This window comes from Mustela nivalis (assembly GCF_964662115.1).
Source record: "Mustela nivalis genome assembly, chromosome: 11".
In the NCBI taxonomy this organism is placed as follows: Eukaryota; Metazoa; Chordata; class Mammalia; order Carnivora; family Mustelidae; genus Mustela; species Mustela nivalis.
This window is the reverse complement of record NC_139030.1, coordinates 79,679,446-79,703,478: the sequence shown is the minus strand read 5'-3', so window position 1 is coordinate 79,703,478 and position 24,033 is coordinate 79,679,446.

Sequence of the window (24,033 nt, the reverse complement as noted above, 5' to 3'; positions counted from 1 at the left end):
CCTGCCTCTCTGCCTGCTGGTGATGTCTCTCTCTGTCTGTGTCAAATAAATAAATAAAATCTTTAAAAAAAAAGTCATTGTTCACAGATTTTGCTATTCTCATTTTATAGCACCCTGTACATCTCTATCACATCACTTATTACAATTAATATTAATCTATTCAATTACTAATTTTAAAAGATTGTTCTTCTTAGAGCAACACAGTTACATGGTTCACAGCAAGGACTCAGGGCCAGTCTGTTATGGCTTATATCCTGTTTGCACTACCTACTAGCCTTGTAGCCTCAGACATACTACTAACTTCCTCTGTGTCAGTTCCTCATCTATAAAATAAGAACACCACCTCACTCATAAAGTTATGTGAGATTCAGATAAGTTAATATCTGCAAAGTGCTTGAAACAGGGCTTAGCATTTAATATGTATTTTGTCACTCTTTATAAAATGAATAAAAATAGAATATGTTCCATTCGTAATTGGAAGAGGAAAACATATGTTAATGACTGCTAATATTCTCCTTTCCACAACTATGGTTGCAATTGAGTTGTTTAATAAATTACTGTCTAATGAATGAATGAATGAAAATTTTGATACCAAAAATGGTAAAAGGATCTGCTCAAGATCATACATCTTAGTACTATAGATTGTCAATGGTATAGTAGGGCTATTTTTATTACTGATTCAATGTATCTCCCTTAGTATTACACAAACATTGCATTTGACAAGATGGCAGCCCTCAAAGTTACAAATCAACTCTCAACCTCACAGATTAGCCAATGAGATTGGAAGAGGTTAAATAGCTTATCCAAAGTCACAGAAATGGTTTGTGATGTGAAATCCATGTTTTGCCCTGATACACAGTTGTACATTGCAAGAGCATTTGGTGACATGAGGTAGGAAAGATTGAAATCTGCAGAAGCATAAGAAAAAATATACAACAGGACATGTGCTAGAAGGATTTGTCTTTCAAAAGACATAGTGTCTTTTGGATTCCTTTCTAAGCCAACGTCATCAAACCCAAAGATTTTAGCAATATTCCACATTACTTGCTGACATCTTTTATTAAGGTTAGTTTATTACAAAACTAGAGACAAAGTTTGAAGTCAATGTAGCTCAGTCTGTAAAATATACTTAAGCAAACTATTAGCACTTTTAAAGTCCTGGATTCATGAAGTGCCTGGGTAGCTCAGGTGTTAAACATCTGCCTTCAGCTCAGATCATGATCCCACGTTCCTGGGATTGAGCTCCGCATTGGGGTCCCTGTTCAATAGGCAGCCTGCTTCTCCCTCTCCACTTGTGCTCTCCTGCATTCTCTCTCTCTCTCTCTCTCAAGTAAATGAATAAATTTTAAGATTCACAAAAAAAAAAAATAAGCCATTTTCTCAATGAAAAATTTGAGAGAGAATAAGTTTAATTTGATGTTGCACAAATGTATTGAAATCAAGTAAAAATCATTACATTCATAGTCATACATCATGGTATATAAACCATGGTATAAAAACTGCAATTCATAAGCCATGAGCTCAGACCTATGCTTTTGAAAAGTAAAGTAGAATTGGGAAAAGAGACTTGAACAATTGTTGACAATGATGCAAAGCTATCTAAGGCATCCTGTGATAGGACTAGGAATTCGCAGTGCCTGGAGGATGCAAGCAGCAAAATTTCGAGAAAATTGAAATTGACTTGCATAAGCACATTGCGTCTATTCTTCCTGGGTACTGTTAGATTCCATTTCATTGTGATGTCTTTTTTTTTTTTAAGATTTTATTTATTTATTTGAGAGAAAGAACACAAGCGGGGCAAGGCGGGGGTGGTGAAGGCGTAGAGAGAGAGAGGAGAAAGCAAGCTCCCCTCTGAGCAGAGAGTTGACATGGGGCTTGATCCCAGGACCTGAGCTTATGACCTGAGCCAGACGAAGATGCTTAACCGACTGAGCCATCCAGGCGGCTCTGTAATGTCTTATAATTGGATTATTGCAGAGTGTATGGAGCAATAATCAGTATGCTGCAACATGATCATAACGAACTATTCTTGAAAAGCACAAGAAAGTTGGTCTTATTTCTAACCAAGATCCAGGACATAGGGACACAGAAGGATTTTGAGAAAAATCAACCTGCCAGTGACGACAGCTACCTGAGCTACATATCATCTCACTAAATAGCTCTGATCTACTCTTTATCATTCTGTAAAATATTTCCAAATGAATAATTTGTGTTTGGCTGATCACACCTGGAGGCTGAAGGCATTCTTCTCTGTCTGAATGCATTGTTTTGGATTCTTTTCATGAGACAATTACTCCTAAAAACCTGAAACAAACCAGAGAAAGTCTCAGGGGCAAAACCAAACCCCTTGCTTCTTGTTTGTCTTATTTGCAGCAGGATCCACTTTTTTGTCTTGTTTGTGACTCAATTTGCTTTGTCTGCTTAGCTTTCACATCTTAAAGGGATAAATTTAAGCTCACTGGCTGCGGTATCAAAATACATTTCATATTACTGCTGTATAAAATCCACCCTTCCCAGTAACTGGACTGCACAAAGCAAATTTCAAATTTAGTTACAGCAATTAACTAAGGATTTTTTTTTTCTGTTCCACAAACTTCCACACTTATTTATTCATAAGTCCTGTGGTAGGTTTTCGAAATAAAAACACGGTTATACAGAGGAAGGATAAGTGATATGGCAAAAGGCCTAAAGCTGGATCTGGTCTAGAGAATATTATTTTAGCCCCACCTGTTTTACTAATTGTTCCTGAACACTAATGGAAAGGCTGTGAAATTTGACTACATCACTGTTCCTTCAGCCCTAGGGAAGGGTGGTTGAACCAGATGACCCAAAGGACATTTTCCTGGTTTTGCTTCTTATGGCAACATAGCAAGCTGATGCAGTGTGTGGTTAGGACTGATAAATGGGAGATCTACTCCACTTGCGAATGACCTAGAACTTGCTGTAAAAACAGAGAAGATAAACAGACTGAGGGGGAAAGGCAGTGGAAATGACAGCTGTAATTGAGATATTTTAATCAGGAAACCATCTGGGAGAGACCTTCATAGAGTTTCTTTTATCCAGAGAGCACTATGTCAGAGTGTTTAAAACTCTTAAACAACAGCCTTAGGAAGTAGGTGTTGGCCCATTTTATATACAAGGAAGATATTCCTTAACACGTCAAAGTCATGTTACCAGAAAAGACAGATTGAACCCAGGGTCTGTCTAGTCTCAAAGCAAATGGAGTGCCTAGAAGTTGGACATTGTATTCTGAAACAAGCAAACAAAGTCCAACAAACAAACAAAAGACAGACCCTAACTCACAATGTTTTATCAAAAAGCGGGAAGACCCTCTTCCACAGTAAGAAGAGTGCATACTTAAGCCTTTTGGAAACTCTTCTGAGCAAACAAAAGTACGTGTGATCTCCCTGGGGCTGAATAGTGTGGCCACGGTGGAATGTTGTGGCAATATAAATTACAGAGAAGATGCCTGGCTTTTCATCTCGTGCCCTCACCCGCAGATGTCTGTGGGATGAAAGTAGAAGTCACTGCCAGCCACCCGGGTCCTGGAGCTGACACCCTGTAATCGGCTCACTCGTTGTAACCTCCCTCTTTATCCACCAAACCCCCTCCCAGGGCAGCTTTATTGTACACATTTAGCTTGAAAAAACCTAAGTCCCATCACAATTAATTTCGCTTTGAGAATTTCACAACATCCTTTGAGATCACAATAACCCCCGAGACTATTGTGCAATGGGGACTGGAATCTCTTGCCTAAATTATAACTTTGTGAAAGAAAGCGGGTAAAAGTGGGGAAATGATCTTGCTTAAAACAATCAAGTCAGGGTGAAGTGGACAGGAGACAGCTTAAAAATGAATATGTATCTCATCTGAGTTATCATGTTGACTGTTTATATCTTCTTACACGGTTTTTCCAGGCAGTGTGCTTTTGTTTGCTACTTCTGTTTTTTGTGCCCCCCCCACCCCGCCCCACCCTGGGACATGCCTTTTGTATGCTACCCTGACTCATCACTGTTCACTTAAAATAATATAAATAAACAAATGCATGACTTACTAATTTGTGATGAATAAGGAGAAAAGGGAGTTTGACTAGCCAACCCAGTCCCACATTTTAATCAAAAAGCCTGTCTCACACACCATCAATAAGTTTTCAAGTGACCTGTCATGACCAGTTCTAACAGCAAGCATGTCATTCACTCTTTCCTAATAAATTGGCAGATTATGCTAATATAAGAAAGGGAAGCTATCAATTTATGTGTCCCAGACAGGCTATGCCATTGATTTCATAATTTATGATACATGTTTGGAAGAGGAAGATGGCTAAGGACAGGGTTTCACAAACAGAATAAAATGTTACAGGAGGGTAATCAATTAGATGTAGTTGACAAATAGGTGGAGAAAAACATTGCAAAATATTATGCTTTCCTAATGACCAAACACTCATATATTCGGTGTCACTTTATATCTGTGTTTACCTTTCAACAGAGGGTCTGTGATAATATCCGATAATTGTCAATTATTACGATTAGGTAATTGACATGTTCTTATAAGTATTTAACTTAGAAGGCCATAATGATTCAATTAATTGGGAGCCAAACTTTCTTCCTTTGAGATCACAGCCTAAAATAGGATAATACTAACTCCACCAATAAAATTTTAAAAATCACAATATGGCTTCTGTGTTTTGTTCTGATATATGATTTTCTTCTAGGGAAAAGTCATGTAGGTTATTTCACATTCTTATAAAAACAAGAATTTGAGATAATCGTGAGAATGTACGGCATCATAGGAAAATCTGGGGGTAGCTCTGTGGTCAGATAGAACAAGATGATTGCTTATTATACACAAAGTATATGTTATATCGTACATTTATAGTCTAATAAGTTTCTTGTTGTTAGTTAAAAGATTAGTTGTTGTCCTTACATCTATTTTCAAAAACACATGAGAATTCTTTTATAAAACTGGAAAGTGTATTTATGCTACATTATTTATGAACATGAGCAGAAATTATCAATGTGTCTATAGCTTTTGCTCATCAATGTGAAAACAGAAATACATAGCAGACAAAACAAAGAAAGTTAAACATTTAAACCTTTTACTTGCATTTAACCATTTTTATCTTGAAGATTTAATGTATGCCACGCCATACAGACACACACATGCCCACACAAGCATATCCTAACCCCTGAGCACAAATCGGTATTTATCCAAATATATCAGATCATTAGTTACTTCTGAAAATTCCTGGAAATCTTTACTATACTTACTTTTACATATTTGACAAATGCTTATATTATGACATTAACAGCTTTTGTACGAAATTGTCTTATAGTTTGTCAGGATTCCAACATGGCGAAAAGGATAACATTTATTTATTACAAATGGTCTTGGGTAATTTCAAGAACATCAAATATGATTTGCTCCCAATTGTTAGTGAGCTGATACGATTTTGTATGTTATAAAATGATTCCATAATTAAGTTTGTCTTGTAAGTATAAACTCTACATAATTTTTAAAAAGATTTTACTTATTTATCTGAGAGGGAGAGAGAGCACAAGTCAGGGAAAGAGGGCAGAGCAGAGGGAGAGAAAGATAGACAAGCAGAGTCACTGCTGAGTGGGGAACCTGACCTGGGGCTTGATCCCAGGACCATGAGATCATGACCCAAGCTGAAGTCAGATGCTTAACCAACTGGGCCATTCCAGGTGCCCCTAGATAATTTTTAAATAAGCAAAAAATTAGTTGTCGTCCAGGTAAAATTTATATATACCTAAAATATTCCAAAATAAAACCATTTGGAGAGTATTCTAATTATCTTAAGAAATCTTTTCCCAAGCATTTGTGAAACTTGGTGATTAAAAAATTTTTAGAAGTACAGTATCTAAGTCCTCTTTTAGGGTATTGTTTTTCACTGTGGTTTTAACCTCCCTATAAACTCTCAAAAAAGTGATTTTCTGTTTTGAAAAATATTTGTCTTTCATATGCAAATCTGTGGGATTCAGGTGATTCGTAAGGATGAGAGTGTTGCTCCATCCACTGACAACTGGATATTTCTTCTTTCTCCATAAGTGAAACAATAGCTTAAAATAAAATACAAGTCGGGGCACCTGGGTGGCTCAGCTGGTTGAGCGATGGACTCGGTTTCTGCTCAGGTCATGATATTGGGGTCATAAAATAGAACCCTGTAAGGGGTTCCTTGCTCAGTGCAGAGTCTCAGCACAGACTCTTCTTGAGATCCTCCCTCCCTTTCCCTCTCTCTCTCTCCACCATGCTCTCTTGCTTTCTCTCTCTCAAATAAATAAATATATAAATCTTTAAAAATAAAATACAAGTCAACAATACGTTATAATGAACTGTTACCAAGTAGATTCACATCCCCCAAAGCTACCTTTTACTGGCTTCACTGGTTTCCCAGTGAGTGCATATTTGTAATTCTCGAATCAAAGGACCCTTTATAGAAGAACCGTTCTGAAATGTTCACAAAGGCAGTTTTCCTGTTCAGAGTCAGTGCATGGAAATGCATCCTGTCTGCATAACATGCTTTAATGCTTTCTTATGGTCTGAAGTTGTAATAACCCCTTCCAGGGACATCTAGAGTCTGAAACTGAGTTCCTTTTTCTTTCTTTTCTTTTCTCACTCTCTCTCTCTCTTTTAATTTGAAAAGAGTAAGTAATATTACTAAATGACTGTGATATGATCCTTTAAAAAATATGTGGCATTAACTTAGTCCTATGGAGGAAAAGTACAAAGAAGGCTAAAAGAACAAAGCGCACAGGAGAGCAATCACAATTGTTCAGGTCTTGAGTTACATTGAACTTAGGTGGAATGAGTCCAAGGTGGAATTAAATCCAAATGTTCCCTGCTTTCTCCCACCTTAATAACTTCATATTTTCTTCATTTCATGTCTTCCACAGTTTTCATATTTAAAATTGTCGTCTTTGAAGATACTGAGCGTATTTATGGCATGTCTGTTTCCTGATACAGCCTATCATATTGTAGCAGTTACTAGACAACAAAAGAGATTTGGGGCTTCTAGATAATAGAGAAATTTAAATCAGGGAGGAAAGGGGACTATATCATGCCAACTTCAAAATAAATCTTCTCTCTTCCACTAAAAGATATGACAATTATTTGTAAAGATTCTTCCATACCTGCATAATACACTTACCCATCAAATTGCAGAAACAAATCAAGTGGTCCAAGTTCATGCTACAGAGGCAATAAAATGGAAAGAATAGAATAGGGAAAAAATATTATGACTATGGTGATAGTTAATGTTAGGAGTCACATTAAAAGCTTTTCTTATACCACATCATGTAAATCTTTCATAATATGAGGAGACGGGTACTCTCAGCCCCTGCGGATTACATATGTTAAGTAACTGGCTCAAGGTTTCAGAACTAGTAAGTAATAGAATCAGAATTAAGTTCAAGCAATTAGAATCCCAGAATCACATTTTCCTTTCTTCTTTGAGTAATCTCTGCAAACATTATACATCAGTGTTGTTGCAAAAGAAGATGTAGAGGAAAAAATAAAAGAGGAGGAAGATGATGGAGAGAAGTAGGAGAAGGGAGAGGAGAAGGAGGAAGAGGAGGAGAAATTGGCATTTACTATCATTTGTGTTCAGCTTTTGACTGGAATCAAATCAGACTGGCTTTCTCCAATTCAATCACCATTATTTTGAATACATAGCTTCCCATCAGGGTTTTGTACAAAGATGGGGGGGGTGGTATGAAGAAGAGGAGGAGAAGGAGGAGCAAAAGAAGAGAAATGACCATTTTATCTGAATAAACATATCTACTAAATCATACATTAGCAAGAGGATGTTTAGAACGTCAGTACATTTCTTTTACTACACTGTAGAGACATTAATTGTCACTTCTCTCTCGAATTCAAACGTCAGTGTAATGGCTAACTGAACAGTTTTTGTTTCCCAGTGATGAGCCAGCCAAGCAATAAAATTAAAATAAAAAAAGCTTCATGATACTCGTTTGTGGTACTTTAAGCAGTGCCAACTATTCCAACAGATGAATTACATAGAGTAGTAAGAGCAAGAAATCAATTGATTGAGTGTATTATTTTCATTCTTTTTCTTTTTTAGAAATAGAATCTGCCTTGATGTGAGCTCCCTTCCTCACCTCGACTCATTTTGTCAATCCTCCCATTTATTCTCCTTCCGATCAAGAAGGGAGAAGGGACAGTGTTAACTTAAGTTGGTGTTAAGTTTTTCTGCAATTACTTTCATACTTGCCTCATCAGCGGTGGAATTCTTGAATGCTTTTGGACCATTCCCGGCATATGAAGAAAGGCTCTTTCTGCCAAAAGTTAAGCCCTAATCCAAGACAGGTAAAAAGGCTATAAACCAGAATCCACAGAATATTCCCTCTTTTCAGACTGTAAAATATTCTTCCTCATCATTCAGCCATTGTTTGGGGACATATGTGCCGACTTCTGAAGTGTTATTCTTTTCCAGTTTAATTTGTTATAATAGTATATTTACTCAAATACTTTGTGAAATCACATCCAAATAAACATGTGGCAAAAAAGAAAAAGATTTTCTTATGGGACAATTATCACCTTTTACATTACTTCTGAAGATTACTCACCAAAGATAATACTTAGTTATTTGCTAAACTATCATAAAAAGAGAATTATACTAATGTAATTGAAGCATAGGTTTCTCTGAGGAATAAAACATGTGCTAGCCTATTAATCTAGTAAACTATCCTCAGGGCTGGACAAAGATTTTCATCTCTATAATGTCAATTCCTTTATTTTAAAAAAAATTAAAGATTTTATTTATTCATTTGAGAGCGAGAGAAAGGAAGCAAGCATAAGTGGTGAGAAGGGCAAGAGGAGAGGGAGAAGCAGACTCCTTGCTAAGCAGGGAGCCCAATGTGGGGCTCCTTCCCAGGACCCCAAGATCACGATCTGAACAAGAAGGCAGTTGCTTGACCAACTGAGCCACCCAGGAGTCCCATCCAATTCCTTTATTGACATGTTTCTCAGCTACTAAGTTTAATCTACCTGGCCCCCTCTCTTAGTATTACTACTTTCATTATCAGGAATACACAAAGTTGTATTTGAATCTTATCTGCACTCTGGAATAAAATTACATTTGTGGCAGAACTTATGAGAACTAAATGTTTTGAGAATAATTAAGTAAGCAAGAGCACCTGGGTGGCTCAGTCAGTCAAGCATCTCACTCTTGAATTCACAACAGGTCATGATCTCAGAGTCCTGGGAACAAGGAGCATCAGGTTCTGCACTGATCATGGAGCCCCCTCCTCCTTACTGCCCCCCCCACGCAAAAATATAAGAAAAATGATGCATTTACATCATTAATTGTCTTCATGAGATATCTTCATCTGTATTCAAGCTTAGCTAGTGCTAGGAAAATGCAGTCAATATTATTTCTTTTTGGCTGAGTGTGTTTCTTTGCTCTTAGTGTATCTTTGTTCCCATTTCATGGATTGTGACAAAGCTTTCCCTGAGAGTTCTGAAGTTACTTAACTTCAAAGATCTGGTGGAAATGTTACCACTTCCTGAAGGATCCAGGAAACCCCTCTGAGTCTGAGTAGCCCTTTCATTGTAGAAAAGGCAGGGGGTGAATGGCATTCAGATGAAATTTAAAGAAACTTGCTTTGTCCCACAAATCTCATTACAGTTGTTGGATGGAGCCCTGAATCTATCAGCCCTCACATTCCTCTTTCCCTTCTTAAAAAGGATGTTCCAGATGGTCTGTATTAATGTGTATTTGTAATACTTTTGGCTCGAGGTAATGGCAAGATAAGATAATATGAAATAAACAGAGACAGAAAAGAAAGCTATCAATGAAACAAAACTAGAAGCGTTTAGGTTCCCGAGTAAGAGATTTCAGAGAATTAGATACACAAAAGGCTAATAAATTTATCTATAGTAGTGTCTCCTAGCTAAGTAACAAAGTGAAATACTGCAAGACTCAGATTTCTGCTTTTAAAAGTGGATTTGTTTAATAAATTTAGTCTGGTCAACTTTGTGAGTACACATTCCATTTGTTATTGGTCTTAATCACTTCTGATTCTGCCCCATCATTCATTTCACTTCAAAAATTTGCACGATGTAATTTAGTTCCAGGAAGGTTATACATGGTGTAATGAATTGTCAGGTGATTGCTACTGACCTACGTGTCTCCCAAACCTGAGCGCAGAGGTCAAGGACTTGTAAGGTAGCTAGCCTTGGCCTTCCTTCTATCATTAACTTTTGCTCTGTTGGAAGTCATAGGAGCAGGAAACAAATTCAGAAGATCAGAAGTTCGGTATATGTTTTCAATTTACTGAGCTTAAACATAATCTATACCTGGTCCAGTCTTCTGCAAAAAACCCTAAGCATCTCCTGCTATTGTCTTTGAATTCCGCCCCCCCTTTTTTTTCTTATCTGTGAAACTTATTTAGTTATTTTTGCTTAAAATATCATTGTCCACTTGTTGGGATACATTTCTCTGTGGGTGTCTTGTGTTTCTACACATCTTAAGAGCAGAGGCATGGATTGCTTTTGTTCCAGACTATCTTCAAAGACCTGTACATACAGCCAACAGCCCAGGAGGAGAGATAAGGTCCCCTGGAGCAAGTTAAGGGTTTTCTGTAACATAACCCACTACCTGTACAGGCATCAAAGGCTCTTTTTGTATCATTCTATGAAATTGGAGCTTAAGGAACCATCAGAAGAAAATTCACACTCTTTTGCTACTGCTGTTGCTGTGAGTAATAAACCACCTTTGTCTCTAGACAAGTTTCTTGTGTTTTCTGCCATCACCATTGAGCCTATGAAGGTTAACATGTTAATTTGCAAGTAGGATTCAATCATAGTTCTTGACAGTCTCCACTTTTTTTTCCTTATAAGAAACTTTCGCTGATCCATTTTGGTGCACATATTAAATATGATATTTCAGTGTTTCCCCAACTTTCCCTGAAAACAAAGTTCCCCTGCATTTATGTTAAATAACAGACAAGTGGGGCCTCTCCCAGATAATTTGATTCAGAGGTCTGAACTGGGACATGGATATTTGTTTATTTTTTTAAACAATGCTTGAAATTATTTATGGGTAAATGATATATCTAAAACATGTTATCATCAATCCAGGAAAATAGTAAACACTCAGTAAAGGATGGCTCTTCCTGGGGTTTTTCAAAAAGTCTTCAATACATACTAGTACTTACATCTGAGAAAGTTGAAAATTTAAAAAGGAACCAAAATATCACTTTTGTTATCGACAAAGACCAGACTATAGAAGATAGCTTTGGTCTACTGCCCAAGTGGGCCTGCAAATTAAATCTCAAAAGTAGATAGATTTATATATTTGGTTTCAGACTGAACTGCACAAAGACAGAGAGCTTCCCATGTGGAAGAGTCTCACTCAGATGAGACTTCAGACATTGAGGATTTTGGAAGTTTCATCATAAATTTTGACACAGAAACAGAGAATGGTAGAAAAAAAGATTAGCTGAGTGTTCGACAGTGTTTAAAGTAAAAAAAAAAAAAAAAAAAAAATTGAAAAAATATGATCACATAGCCAATATTTCTTTGTCTTTTACTCTGATAAGTATCTAGGACTTTAAAATTTCCTCTTCAAATGATCTTATGACTCAGAGAGGTAAAAGGATTTGCTAACAATCACATGGTTAATCAATATCACAGCTAAAATTCCAGCTTCCAGCTCCAAAGCTCAGCTGCATTATACAATAACACTAAGGAGTGAGGAAAGACAGCTAGGCTAGAGCAAGGAGAATCAGGGAAAAGAGTAAGTTGCTGCAATAGTGGAGCTGAGAAAAAACAGAGTATAGTGTGAGGTTCAGTCCACAGAGCAAAAACAAGACAATTTGATTCTACAGAGAATTTGATTTTCATCCTTTTTCATTTTGATTTATTGAAACCTCAGCATATACTGGACCTATGGTATCCACTGGAGTAAAAATACAATAAAACCTACATCGTGTATTGAAAGGTTTTATAATTTAGGGAGGGACACAAAGCAATATAAGGTCACAGTAAACTTGATCATCATCATCCCAGAATTGCACATTACATACACAATGGGCACTCCTAAGGGCAATCAGTTATTCTGACATGGGAGAGAAGAAGTGGGGATCAGGAGAAGTTTTTTCAGAAGTAGGTATCAGGGATTAGTGAGTCACTTGTTATGCAAAATTCTACTCTAACACAGAACTGATATATTTTAAAGTTTAATATCTATAATATATTATAATTATATAAAATTAAAAATGGAGATAAAATGAAATAAAATCCATATGCATCATGAACATACATCATTAATATTTGGTATGGGTTTTACCAGACTATTTTTCTATGCAGTAATGTATCTTAAGTGTAAATCATTAAGGGGAAGCAGTATAACCGTATCTTTGGATTCTGTGGTTTGATGACAGACTCTCTAAGCTGTAGACCACGGCAACCTGAGTAAACCTTCTCAGGGACTGTGGGGGTTTTTTGTTTGTTTGTTTGTTTTTGTTTTTTGCTATTGTTGTTTAGTCTTATTTTGGTTTTTTTGTTTGTTTTTTTAAGATCGGTTTAATTATTTTAGAGAGAAAGAATGTGTGCAAGTGGTGGGGAGGGGCAGAGGGAGAAAATCTTCAAGCAGAGCAGACTCCCCACTGAGCATGGAGCCCAACTAAGGCTGACCTGAGCCAAAACCAAGAGCTGGACTCTCAAACAGCTGAGCCACGATAGTTCCCCATGGGATGGACTTTGAGTTTTCTGTAAGTCATCAGTCATTACCAGATAGATGAGATAGATCCCTAGGGGCTTTAATTCATTAATTTCTTCACCCAACATTGAACCTTTCTGATGTTCAGGGGCTGAGCTGGCTGTTTGGAGAACTGGAATCAATTCCATTAAAGGATAATCCAGTAAAGTATAAGGTAATCAGTCTAGTGAAGGATAATCAGTATATTCTAGTGTCTGGAGGTATGCATTCTAGTAGATATTAAAATTCTTACCAAAGGATCAATATAAAAGGTTTACCATGGTTTCAGTCTTCACAGAATTGAGTGTTTATAGTAGAAAAAGTATGTGAGTACACTCTATAGTCTATAATTTGTATTGTCCCTCTTTCTGGAATGATCTATAACTTCACTCTTCCCATGGCTAACTTCTTTTTCAAATCCCAGCTCCAATGCCTTTCCTCCTCAGAAAAGTTAGCATCCTACTAAAAGAAGAACTTGAAAACAAAATAAATCCCCCCATCTTGCCATTCTATTTATTTCCACTAGAAGATTAATCATAATCTAGATGCATTTATTGTATCATTGTTTATTACTTGTCTCTATCACGGGAATGTAAACCATCAAAGGCATATATTATTTATCCTCTTCACAGCTGCCCAGCACTTAGAGCTTCACATGTAGTAGTCATTTATTCCATAATTTATTGAATAACCTAGTTATAGTTTCAATGTTTGCACCAAAACAGAAGATGGTAGTCACATCACTTTGAATTTATTTAGCTTCAAAAAATTGAAACCCAGAAGCCAAGTAGCTTAGTTGCAAACTTTTATATCACACCAAAAAATTCAAAGGTAAGAAAACACCAAAGTAACTTTATAACTCAGTGAAGTCATTAAGAATCCAGGTCCATTCAAGCTTTTATCCTTGTTGTGTCTGAGAAATTGGCAGGCGAGAATTCTGCCACTGAACCACCAATGCTGAAATCTACTTTTAAAGCCAGGTTTTAAATCAAATGAAGGAAAAGTTGATCCCCAAACTAAAGTGTGATTAAGAGAAAGAGAAAAATGCCCTTGATATAGACAAACAGTATCTGCTAAATATTTACTGTTATTTTTAATAGGTACAGTTCAGTGGAATTTTCATATTATACTGTTATAAATATTATACTATATAATTAATATTAATTGTAAGAAAGACTCTAACTACATATAGCTACCAAAGACAATACATCAAGAATCAAATTAGTTCTGAAAGCCATATCAAAGGGGAAAGTATGTAAGGATTTATTTTATATTTGCTTATTTGTTTAGGAAAGATCACTTATAAATGATGAAAAGTACAATTTATATATCAGATCAGCCTAACACCAGAGAAGTGGGAACTTTCCAAATTCTTTTGAAGTTTATCATAAAGCATCCCAACTTTTTCAAGTTCTCTCTGAAAACCCACCAGTTGGCTCTCTTGCTCACAATGAAGTGCCCTCCACCGGCAATCGCTGTCCAAGGTATTCTTACCATAATGCTATAGAGAATGGCCACCTCCCTAGCATCTCTAGGATATAGAAACTTAAACTTCCTGGGTGCTTCTCTGGACTAGAAGCCACTTCTTTCTATACACTCTCTCAATCTTCTCTTGACGTTTACTTCCTGAATATGTATTGCTCTTTTCTCCTAATGGTATTTTTTTTTAACCCCATGATTTGATTATAGTTATGGAATAGAACCAAAATGTGCTACAGAATTGGATTTTCTAGATTACTGAATGTGACTACTTTAAACCCCAACACTTTATCTGATTTTTATTATTTCCATGGAAAAATATCTTTAAACTTTATTATAAAACAACCTGTCCTAAGATCATCACTGAGGATCTAAACTTCTGTTGAACAAAATTCATTCTCTATAATATACTACAGAGAATACCTTAGATGTTTTCTGCCTACAAAAAAGGCATAAAATAATATATAAAATAAGAAAATAAAAGCAGCCTTCTGTACAGAAAGTGTGGCTTATGGAGAGAGGAAATAAAAGAAAGGACAAAGAAGCCAGAGAGAAATTTAGAGGATTGGCTCTGTCTCCAAGGAGAGCTAGGACTTCTACTTTCCAGTCCTCAAATTTTTTCCAGTCTCTATCAGTAGACATGTATGTTGTGTGCAATGTATAATATATACATAATTACACTATATATGATAATACAATAACAGTATTTTTCCATGTTCTTTCATCCTTCCCTGTGAAACAAGTAAGCTCAGGCATAACATTTCTAAATAATATTCTAGATCCAGTGACAGATATAGAATTCAAATAAGTGTCCTGTATCCAAACCTACTTTTTGTGTCCTTGTATATTCCCTTTGAATTATGCCTAAGAATAGTCTGGAAATCATAGAGAACACCCTCTCTGTCCATGTGATAACTGGAACAGGGAAAAACCAGGCTCACCTTGAAAGGAATGTGGCATTACACCAGGCAGTCAGGGTCACATAGCAGGATTATTTTTGCTATTCCTCTGGCTTTCTTCCCTGGCCGTGGCCCACAGTGCTCTGGGCTCTGTCATAGCTCTGCCTGCACAGGGCAGCTATGCTCCCAGTGCAGCTCATTGTGTTAACACCCAAAGCCATAACTGTGCTATAGGATCTTCCATGATCAACCAAAGGCTTTATAGGCATTGTTTTTTTGTTTTTGTTTTTGTCTTTTTCTATCATTAATATAAGATGACAGAACACATCCTTGTGTCATCTTCTGCTTTTGAGGACAGTTTGATGAGCTATGGAATAATCTCCTTCAGAGCTCAAGAAAACAGTGGGTTCGCCCAATTTTCTAGAAGGAAAAACAGAGATTTATTCTAGGACAGCTGGCCCTAGGGAGGTAAAGGGACTTAGCATTCTTTCTTCTCAGAGAACAAAGAGGATAGTACAAAGGTCAAATTTCTGATGTTACAGAATCAGAGTAATAAACATTAGTAAGCATAGATGAATGTTATAATAGTTCATATTTAGGATAATTTTAAATGCTATAATGATATGAATAAAAATATAAGATTCATAAATCCATGGTGCCAAAGCTCCATCATTTTACATGAAGATGGACACATTTTCAGGACAGGAATTACAAATCTTCAAATTACAACATTTCTCTGTATCATAATGTACCTCGCATAATAATATACCTTGTATTATTGAAGCAAAAATTGGGCTGAGATCAGAAAATGTGAATTTTAATCCTGGCTTTGCCACTTAGACAGCTATTTGGCCTTCAGCAAATCACTTCTCTTTCTTGGTTCTTCAGTATCTTTGCTACAAATGGGAAAGGAGTCTTCATCCTGGATGATCCAGGAGGTCCCTTCCAGCTCTGGAGCTCTTGGATCTGCAACCTTTGAGGTTTCAGCACTCCGCACATATAGATGAGGTAAGTCATGTTTGCATGACCACTGCATGCACAGGTTCAGTAGACTGTGCCTGCAGGACTACAGGCCTCAGACTCCATATAATTTTCTGCAAAGTCTGCCCCAGCTATTTCACAGGAAGGTAGTACAGCAAACATTAGTAAGATGGTAAGGCTCCATCTGGGTCCTCTTGAGTCCCTCCCTCTACTTCTCCCCCAGTTTTCAAGAGCCTTGCTTCTAAGCACTCCCATCTGCACCTTTCTTCAGAGGACTATCCTTGGCCTAGCCAAGCTGCCCTGACTGCCCACCAAGTCCCAGGAGGCACTGAGACAGTGGCTGATTGTGAAAGCATCACTGAGCTCCCCTCCTTGGCCTCAAGGCAACACAAACTGGAGGGGTGTCAGGTGCAGTCTGTGGGGATCATCGCCTGAGATCTCGCCTCACCTGTCCAGCTCCTCCCACTCCCTGGGGTGTCTCACAGATGCTTAGAGAAAGCCCAATCCTGCCCCTTGAGATCTGGCCTTCTTTTGGACGTCCACTGCTGGCTAACCACTTGAGGGATGTGCCTCACCAGGACATGGTTGAAGATGACCTCACTGGGCATGCTGTTCCCCTCTAGGGATGCCATCTCCTGAGGCATCCTCGAGCTGCAAACACACGAAATGCCAAATGTCTCCTCTCTAGTCTTTGCCGTACCACCTGAACCCCAGTGGTTTGTCAGAGGTATGGAGATGTGTTTCTCTCCAGCTGTGTTGTGCTTTGCATCTTTATCCCGGAGCTGAGCTGCTGGTACTCAGTGCTTTGTAAAGCCTATGGTTCAACCTGGTTTCTCCAGTTCCCCACCAATCCTCTGTATGTCAGGTGTTACAAGTAGATTCCTTGAGAGTCACTGGCATCATGCTCAGACTGGATTGGTGTTGCTGACATCTGGAATAGTGTACTAGCTATAGATGGATCCCAGTTCCAAATCTAGCACTTCATGATCCCTCCAAGGCATTCTCAACTCCAAGTTCATCAACTTAATAAATAAAATTGATCCTACCAAAAAATGAGTGGCAGCATTGCTTATTATAAAAGAGCCTTTTTAAAACAATGCCATTAATAGAAAGTGATTAGTAACTAATTTGTTTTCACAGGTTGATTTCATTTATTTAATAGTTTAACTAAAATTCCCATCCAGGTGTGCATTTTCCTTTTTATTATCTTTGTCAAGAATTGCAAAGTGATAATGTTGGTTAATTTTCGTATTTTTTATTTGATAACCACCACCAAATGTTTTTGTTTAATCCCTCCATAAGAAAGAAGGCTTTAATTAATCTGGTAGTGGAATCATAACAATAATCTTATTTGCCCTCTGATTCTTTAGGTGAATTCGGGCCCAGGAGAAGATGCCCAGGCCACTGGAGTAAAATCTAGATTAAGAAAATTCTCATTACCATGCAATATGCACAAAAGACATGTCTTAAATCACCATACTTGACCTTCTTTTTAAATAGGCCACCCTACACAGGGATAAAAGAATGATCATATTCGCCTCTTACTCCAATGTGCAATAATACATCCATCACATAAAATTGGCTTCCTTATTTAAGTCAATAACATCTTATCAGTTGTTTCCTCTCATCCATCGTTTTGTCTTCCTGCATTTAAAATAATTACATGTGTCTGTCAAAGTTTATTAACTAGGCAGGGGCACAGAAAATGCAATTTTTATTTCTAGTATTGCTATTGACTTCTGAGTGAATTTGATTAGACACTTCATCACCAGGAGCCAATCACTTTTTTTTTTTTTTTTTTTAATTCTCTATTCTGCCTGGGAGCTGGTTTGGGGTATTCTGATAAAAGAAGGTTTCCAAGAAAGAAAGACATGGTTTCTGTTTTAATCAAGTTTATAATCTAAGAAAGCAACATAGAGACAGACGGAACCAGCATTGTTCAAACACGTTGTTCAAATGCACTTTTAAAAACACATTCTTCATCTGGCTTTTATAAAATTTCCCTTTGGTAATAACTTTTAAGGAAGACTTTTAAGGAGGTGGAAAAAAAAAACTGGCAAAAGTAAGATTAAATCAAAATGCCCCAAATAATATGACCAAAGTAACTTTAGAGAAATAGTTCTTAAACTTTTGAGGGGTCATGAATCGTGGAAAAAGTGTGTATGTGTGTGTGTGTGTGTGTGTGTGTGTGTGTGCACTGAAATTTTGTGGAAAACATTAAATAAATCCAAACCTCTGAAGCTCCTTTTTGAACCTCAAGTAAAGAGCTTCCATTTTGGGTTTTTCAGAAACAGTTTATGAAGTGTCCAATCTTACTAAAATAGAGCAATATTTACCCAAACTCTCTGACCTTTCCCTTTTCTTTCTCTTCTCCCACCACCTCCCTGCTCTCTGCTGGATTTTCTGTAAGTCAGTTCAAAATACTAAACCAGCCAGAGTTCCCTGCTCCACAAAAGTTTTATAGTGAGGAAATAGGGACAAAACAAGAACCTACAAGGCTTTTCCTTCCTCTTCTCCCTCCTGATGATGGGTAATGCTGGACTTAGTGAGATCCCCAACTCAACACCGCATCTTTTTATCCACTCGCCTTGCCTTGTCCTAGAGGCCACACCTAGCTGGGAGAGCCTGGGTATTGCTCTGAAATAGAAATGCTTTTGATTTTGGCCTTTAGACATTTCTGGACATGTGGATGGTCTCCATGTGGAGTGCATCTCATCTCAGTTTTTAAACTATGTTCCTGTATCCCTGTATTATTTAGAGTAATGCTAGCTGCTGTAACAAAAATTGCAAACCCCAACATTTTAGTGGCTTAACCCATTTAAAGTTTATTTTGTGTCTAGAACAGAGGTTCCATTTATAATAATTGAGAACAAATGTGTCTGTCTTCTGAATAAGTCAGCATTGCTCTTTAGGCTCATTCTGGAATTCAGCCTGGAGCACACAGAGAGACTGTAGAGACACACATCTGTGTCCAACCCAAGGCCTAGAATGCCACACCTACCATTCCCACACACATCCCAGTGGTGAGAACTAGTCACATGACCCCACATATGCGTGGAGGGATGGATTTGGCTCTGGAACATGTAGTTTCTGGCTCAGCGACTGCTTCCAGCAACAATCCTACACTAAGGATGTGGTTATTGATCTGGGTGGGTCACCAGCCATCCTTGCCTTAGCACCTTTTTGATAAGCAGAGCATTTCCCATGCCGCTTTGCATGAGAATTACTGACAAACACTCTTTAGGAGAGTAGTAGCAATCTATTGCTGTGAAGGAAACTTCCCAAAACTCAGTGGCTTTAAACATACAGCACTTTTTATCCCACAGTTTCTGTGGGTAGAGACACAGGTGTGGCTTCATTTGGTGCTTGTGCAGGCATCAGCAGGGGCTGCCGGGAGCATCCATTTCCAAGCTCAATCTTCTGCTCCTGGCAGGCTTGTTTCCTTACTGGCATTTGGCTGGTGGTATATACTGGCTCCTTGCCACATACAGGGCCCTCTCCACAGAGGAGCTCATGGCTGGGTGGCCACTTCCACCATCACAAGGTAGCAAGAAAGTGAGAAAGAGAGCTTAGGACAGAAGTCACATACCCTTTGTGGCTTAACCTTGAGAGTTTCATCCCTGCTCTTAGTTTACCATATTTTATTTATTTGGAAAAAGTCACAGGTCTAGCACCTGCTCAAGGGAAGAGAAATACACACGGATATGAGAACCAGGAGGCGGGAGCCATCAGGGGCCACATTTAAGGCTGCCTAGCAAAGATATGAACAGAATAGGTAAAGTACGATAGATATGTTTCCTTTTTCCTGTGGGTCTTCATCTGTAGTCTCTGACATTTAAAATACATAAACAGGACGCCTGGGTGGTTCAGTCATTAAGTGTCTGCCTTGGGCTCAGGGCATGATCCCAGGGTCCTAGGATGGAGCCTCGTGTAGGGCTCCCTCCTCAGAGGGGAGCCTGCTTGTGTCCAATTCCCCCTGCTTGTGTTCCCTCTCTCTCTCTCTGTCAAATAAATAAGTAAAATCTTTTAAAAAATAAAATAATAAAATAAAATACATAAATGAATATCTCTGTGCTCGCTTTGGTAGCCAGGGTGGAAATAGATGGCCATACGTCTACTTTATGTCCCAAAACAGAACACGTGGTAGGAGGCAGCAGGTGGTCAGGTCAGAACAGATCCTCTTCTGAAACACATGCCCTGAGGGGGGTCCCTGTCACTCTCCTGACCATCCCATTCTCACAGAGCTTCTGTATCACTTTATTATTATTGTTGTTGTTGTTGTTTTACTTGCTTTAACTTCAACAATAAGAACTTCAAGATCCAATAATTGGTCTCAGACATAAGGAAACTGGTAAATATTTACATTCAGCATGAACAGGCTGTGCTCCTTTCACCTCCTCACTGTGACAATCGACCGATACACATTTCTATAACATCCACCATAACTGCTTCTAAACGTTTCATTAGTTAAATTTTTGTTAAGTTTTTAAAAATTGTTTTTACTGTCATAAAATAGACAGAATAGGAAATGTGCCATTCTGGTTCCTCCGTGTGCAGTTCTGCGGTGTTAAGTGTGTTCCCGTTGTTGTGTGACATCACCACCATCTGTGCCCAGAGCTTTTCATCTTCCCAGACTGAAACTCTACCCATCACTGTACCTTCAACACTTACTGTCACATGTTTCTCACTCCTTAGAAACCTTTTTTAAAATGTTTTTTATTGTCTTTATTTTTTTATTTTTATTTTTTTAAAGATTTTATTTATTTATTTGACAGAAAGAGATCACAAGTAGGCAGAGAAGCAGGCAAAGAGAGAGAGGAGGAAGCAGGCTCCCCGCGGAGCAGAGAGCCCGATGTGGGGCTCCATCCTAGAACCTTGAGATCATGACCTGAGCCGAAGGCAGAGGCTTAACCCACTGAGCCACCCAGGCGCCCCAAGTCTTTATTTTTTAAAATGGTTTTAGGTCCACAGCAAAACCGAGGAGGAGGAACAGTTCCCCATGTCGCCTGTCCCTACACAGGCATATCTTCCCCCATCAACTTGCTAAAAAAGTTGCTAAAAAAGTGTTAAATTTGATATAGTTGGTGAACCTACATACAACATAATCACCCAAAGGCCGTAATTCATATTACTGTTCACCTTTGCTTTTGTACATTATATGGTTTGGATAAATTTATAATGATGTTTATCTTCTGTGATGGTACCATACAGGGTATTTTTATGTCCCTAAAAATCCTCTGTGCTCTCCCTATTCATGTGTCCCTTTCCCCAATCCTGGCCAATGTTTGACCAGTTCACTGTCTCTGTAGTTTTTACCTTTTCTAGAATGTTATGTAAATAGGATCATACAGAAAGTAGTCTTCTCAGATTGGCCTCTTACACTTAATAAAAGGCTTGTATGTTTCATTCATGTCTTATCTTGGTTTGATAGCTTCTTTTTCTTAGCATATACTAAGATAATAATTCTATTGTATGCATGTACCATTCTATTCTATTGTGTGAACGTACCATTATTTATTTACCTGCTCATCTATGGAAGGACTACTTGGCTGCTTCTAATATTTGTTAGTTATGAAAAAGCTGCTATAAACATTCATAAGCAGATTTTTGCATGGACACAGGTTTTCAGTTCATCTGGGTAAATACCAACAGGCATAATTGCTGAATCATATGCTATGAATATGCTGAGTTTTGTAAGAAACTGAGGAAATGCCTTCTAGAGTGACCTTGATATTTTGTGTTCCCACCAGCAATGAATGAAGAGAGTCACATTTTCCACACCCTCAATAGCATTTGGTATTGTCAATGTTTTGAACTTTGGTCATTCTCATGGGTTGGTAGTAGTATCTCATTCTTGTTTTAATTTTTTATTTCCTTGATGACATATGATGTAGAGTGTCCTTTCATATGCTTATTTGCCATCTGTCTATCTTCTTTGGTGAGATGTCTGTTAAGGTCTTTTGTCCATTTTTTAATCAGGTTCTAAATTTTCTTATTGAGTTTTAAGAACTCTTTGTATATTTTGGACAATAGTCCTTTATCAGATATGCCTTTTGCAAATATTTTCTCCAAGTGTATGGCTTGTCTTTGCATTCACTTCAGATTGTCTTTCACAGAGCAGAGTTTTTCATCTCAATGAAGTCTGGTTTATCATTTTTTTTTTCTTTCATAGATTGTGCCTTTTTTATTGTATCTAAAAAGTAATCACCATTCCCAAGTTTATCTGTGCTCTCCTATGTTATTTTCTAGGAGTTTTATAGTTTTATGTTTTAATTTGTTTTCATGATGTATTTTCAGTTGATTTTTGTAAAGGATGTAAGGTCTGTGTCTAGAATCACTTTTTTTTTGCCCTTGCATGTGAATGTCCAGTTGTTTTACTACCATTTATTGCTTAGAAATGTTTTTAACTGATTCTTTTTCTTAATTTATACCTTTGCCTTCCTGTCTGAAAAGCAACAATTTGTACTTCAAAATAATCCAGAGATTCAAGTTTTATTCTCAAAGCTAAGATGGGTTAACAACTTGGCCCCTCATAGTTCTTTAAAACTGCAGCTGGGTTTACTTCAATGACGCTTGCAGGTTTAACTCACTCTAGCCTGGGACTTTATTAAGCCCTTAAGAAGAAAAACTAACAAGAAGATACATGTTTATCTCTTTTGTAGGTGATCTAGGTCTTTCTTTTCATCCTGATTGCAGTAAATGGGCTCTGGACAATCATGTGTAGGGTTCTAGCAGCCAAGTAGTTTTTTCTAGAGCTAAGTTTTTACATGTTGCTCTGGTTCTCAGCTCCAGTTCCCTGCTTGCCTTTCCCAGATCTTGTAGGAGCTACAGTAATGTGAGCCTCAGCCCTGGACTCTAAGCTTATATTCCTGCTGTTTGTTCTCAGAGCCCTCTCTTACTCTCTTTACTAATTTATGCCTGTATCTTTCATGATCACCTAACTTGCCCAAATGAGGCTGACTTAGCTTTGCATCCTGATCATTCTCTTTTGTCTATCCTGCTGAAACCCAAACCTATGTTCTCTTAATTTCTTTAAGTGGCTTTCACATTCTTCCTAGACAATGAGGTTATTTTGAATTTATACTACTTGAGATCACTGAATGCCTTCAGAAGGAAGAAAAACAAAGAATCCATTTATTAAGTCCCCAAAGTAGTTAGTTTTCCCAATTTTGACACATGTTTCTAAATCCTAATTCCACACATCCAAAAGAGATTGCTCTTTTAGAATAATTGAGTTTATCTGGGTGCCAAGCTGTTCAAGCATACTACGTCTTCCTGGGTTTTTTTGTAGCTTGGTACAACCAAGTCACTAAGTTCTCATTAATGGAGTAAAAGTGGATTAAAATGTGCAACTTCTGTCTCACTTGCTTAGGAAAGTACTTGTTCTGAAATTGCTCCTTACTTTTCTAGCTGCTGGCTGAGAACAAGAATAAGAAAGCACTCTTGGAAGTTACATGTTGAAGATGTCAGAGCTTCCCTACTGTTAAGGGCATGACTTCTGGAAACAGAAAGATTCTCATGCTGTATGCCATTAGGAGACACAAAGTAAACTCTTGCTGAACCATTGTCTTTGGGGTTTGTTTTTCATTCTTCATTCTAATTAATGCAATATAATTAGTAGGACTCTTGCATTTGATCATTTTTTTACAAATCCAAAATTTTCTCATTCTTTTATAGGTTTAAATAGATGATAAAAGTTCAAATGCATTTATATAGAAAATAATGAAAATACTACATATTCTAAGAATCAGTCTAACTTCTATTTGCTACTTGAGTTGCTTTGCCACCCCTTTCTTAAGAGGCAAGGTGAGGGAGAGGGAAGACCTTAAATGACATTTATGCTTCATCAGTCAGGCAAATAATAGGTTACAGCTAATTTGAATTTTGTAGATATAATAATGATTGATTATCTCTCAATTGACAAGACTGATT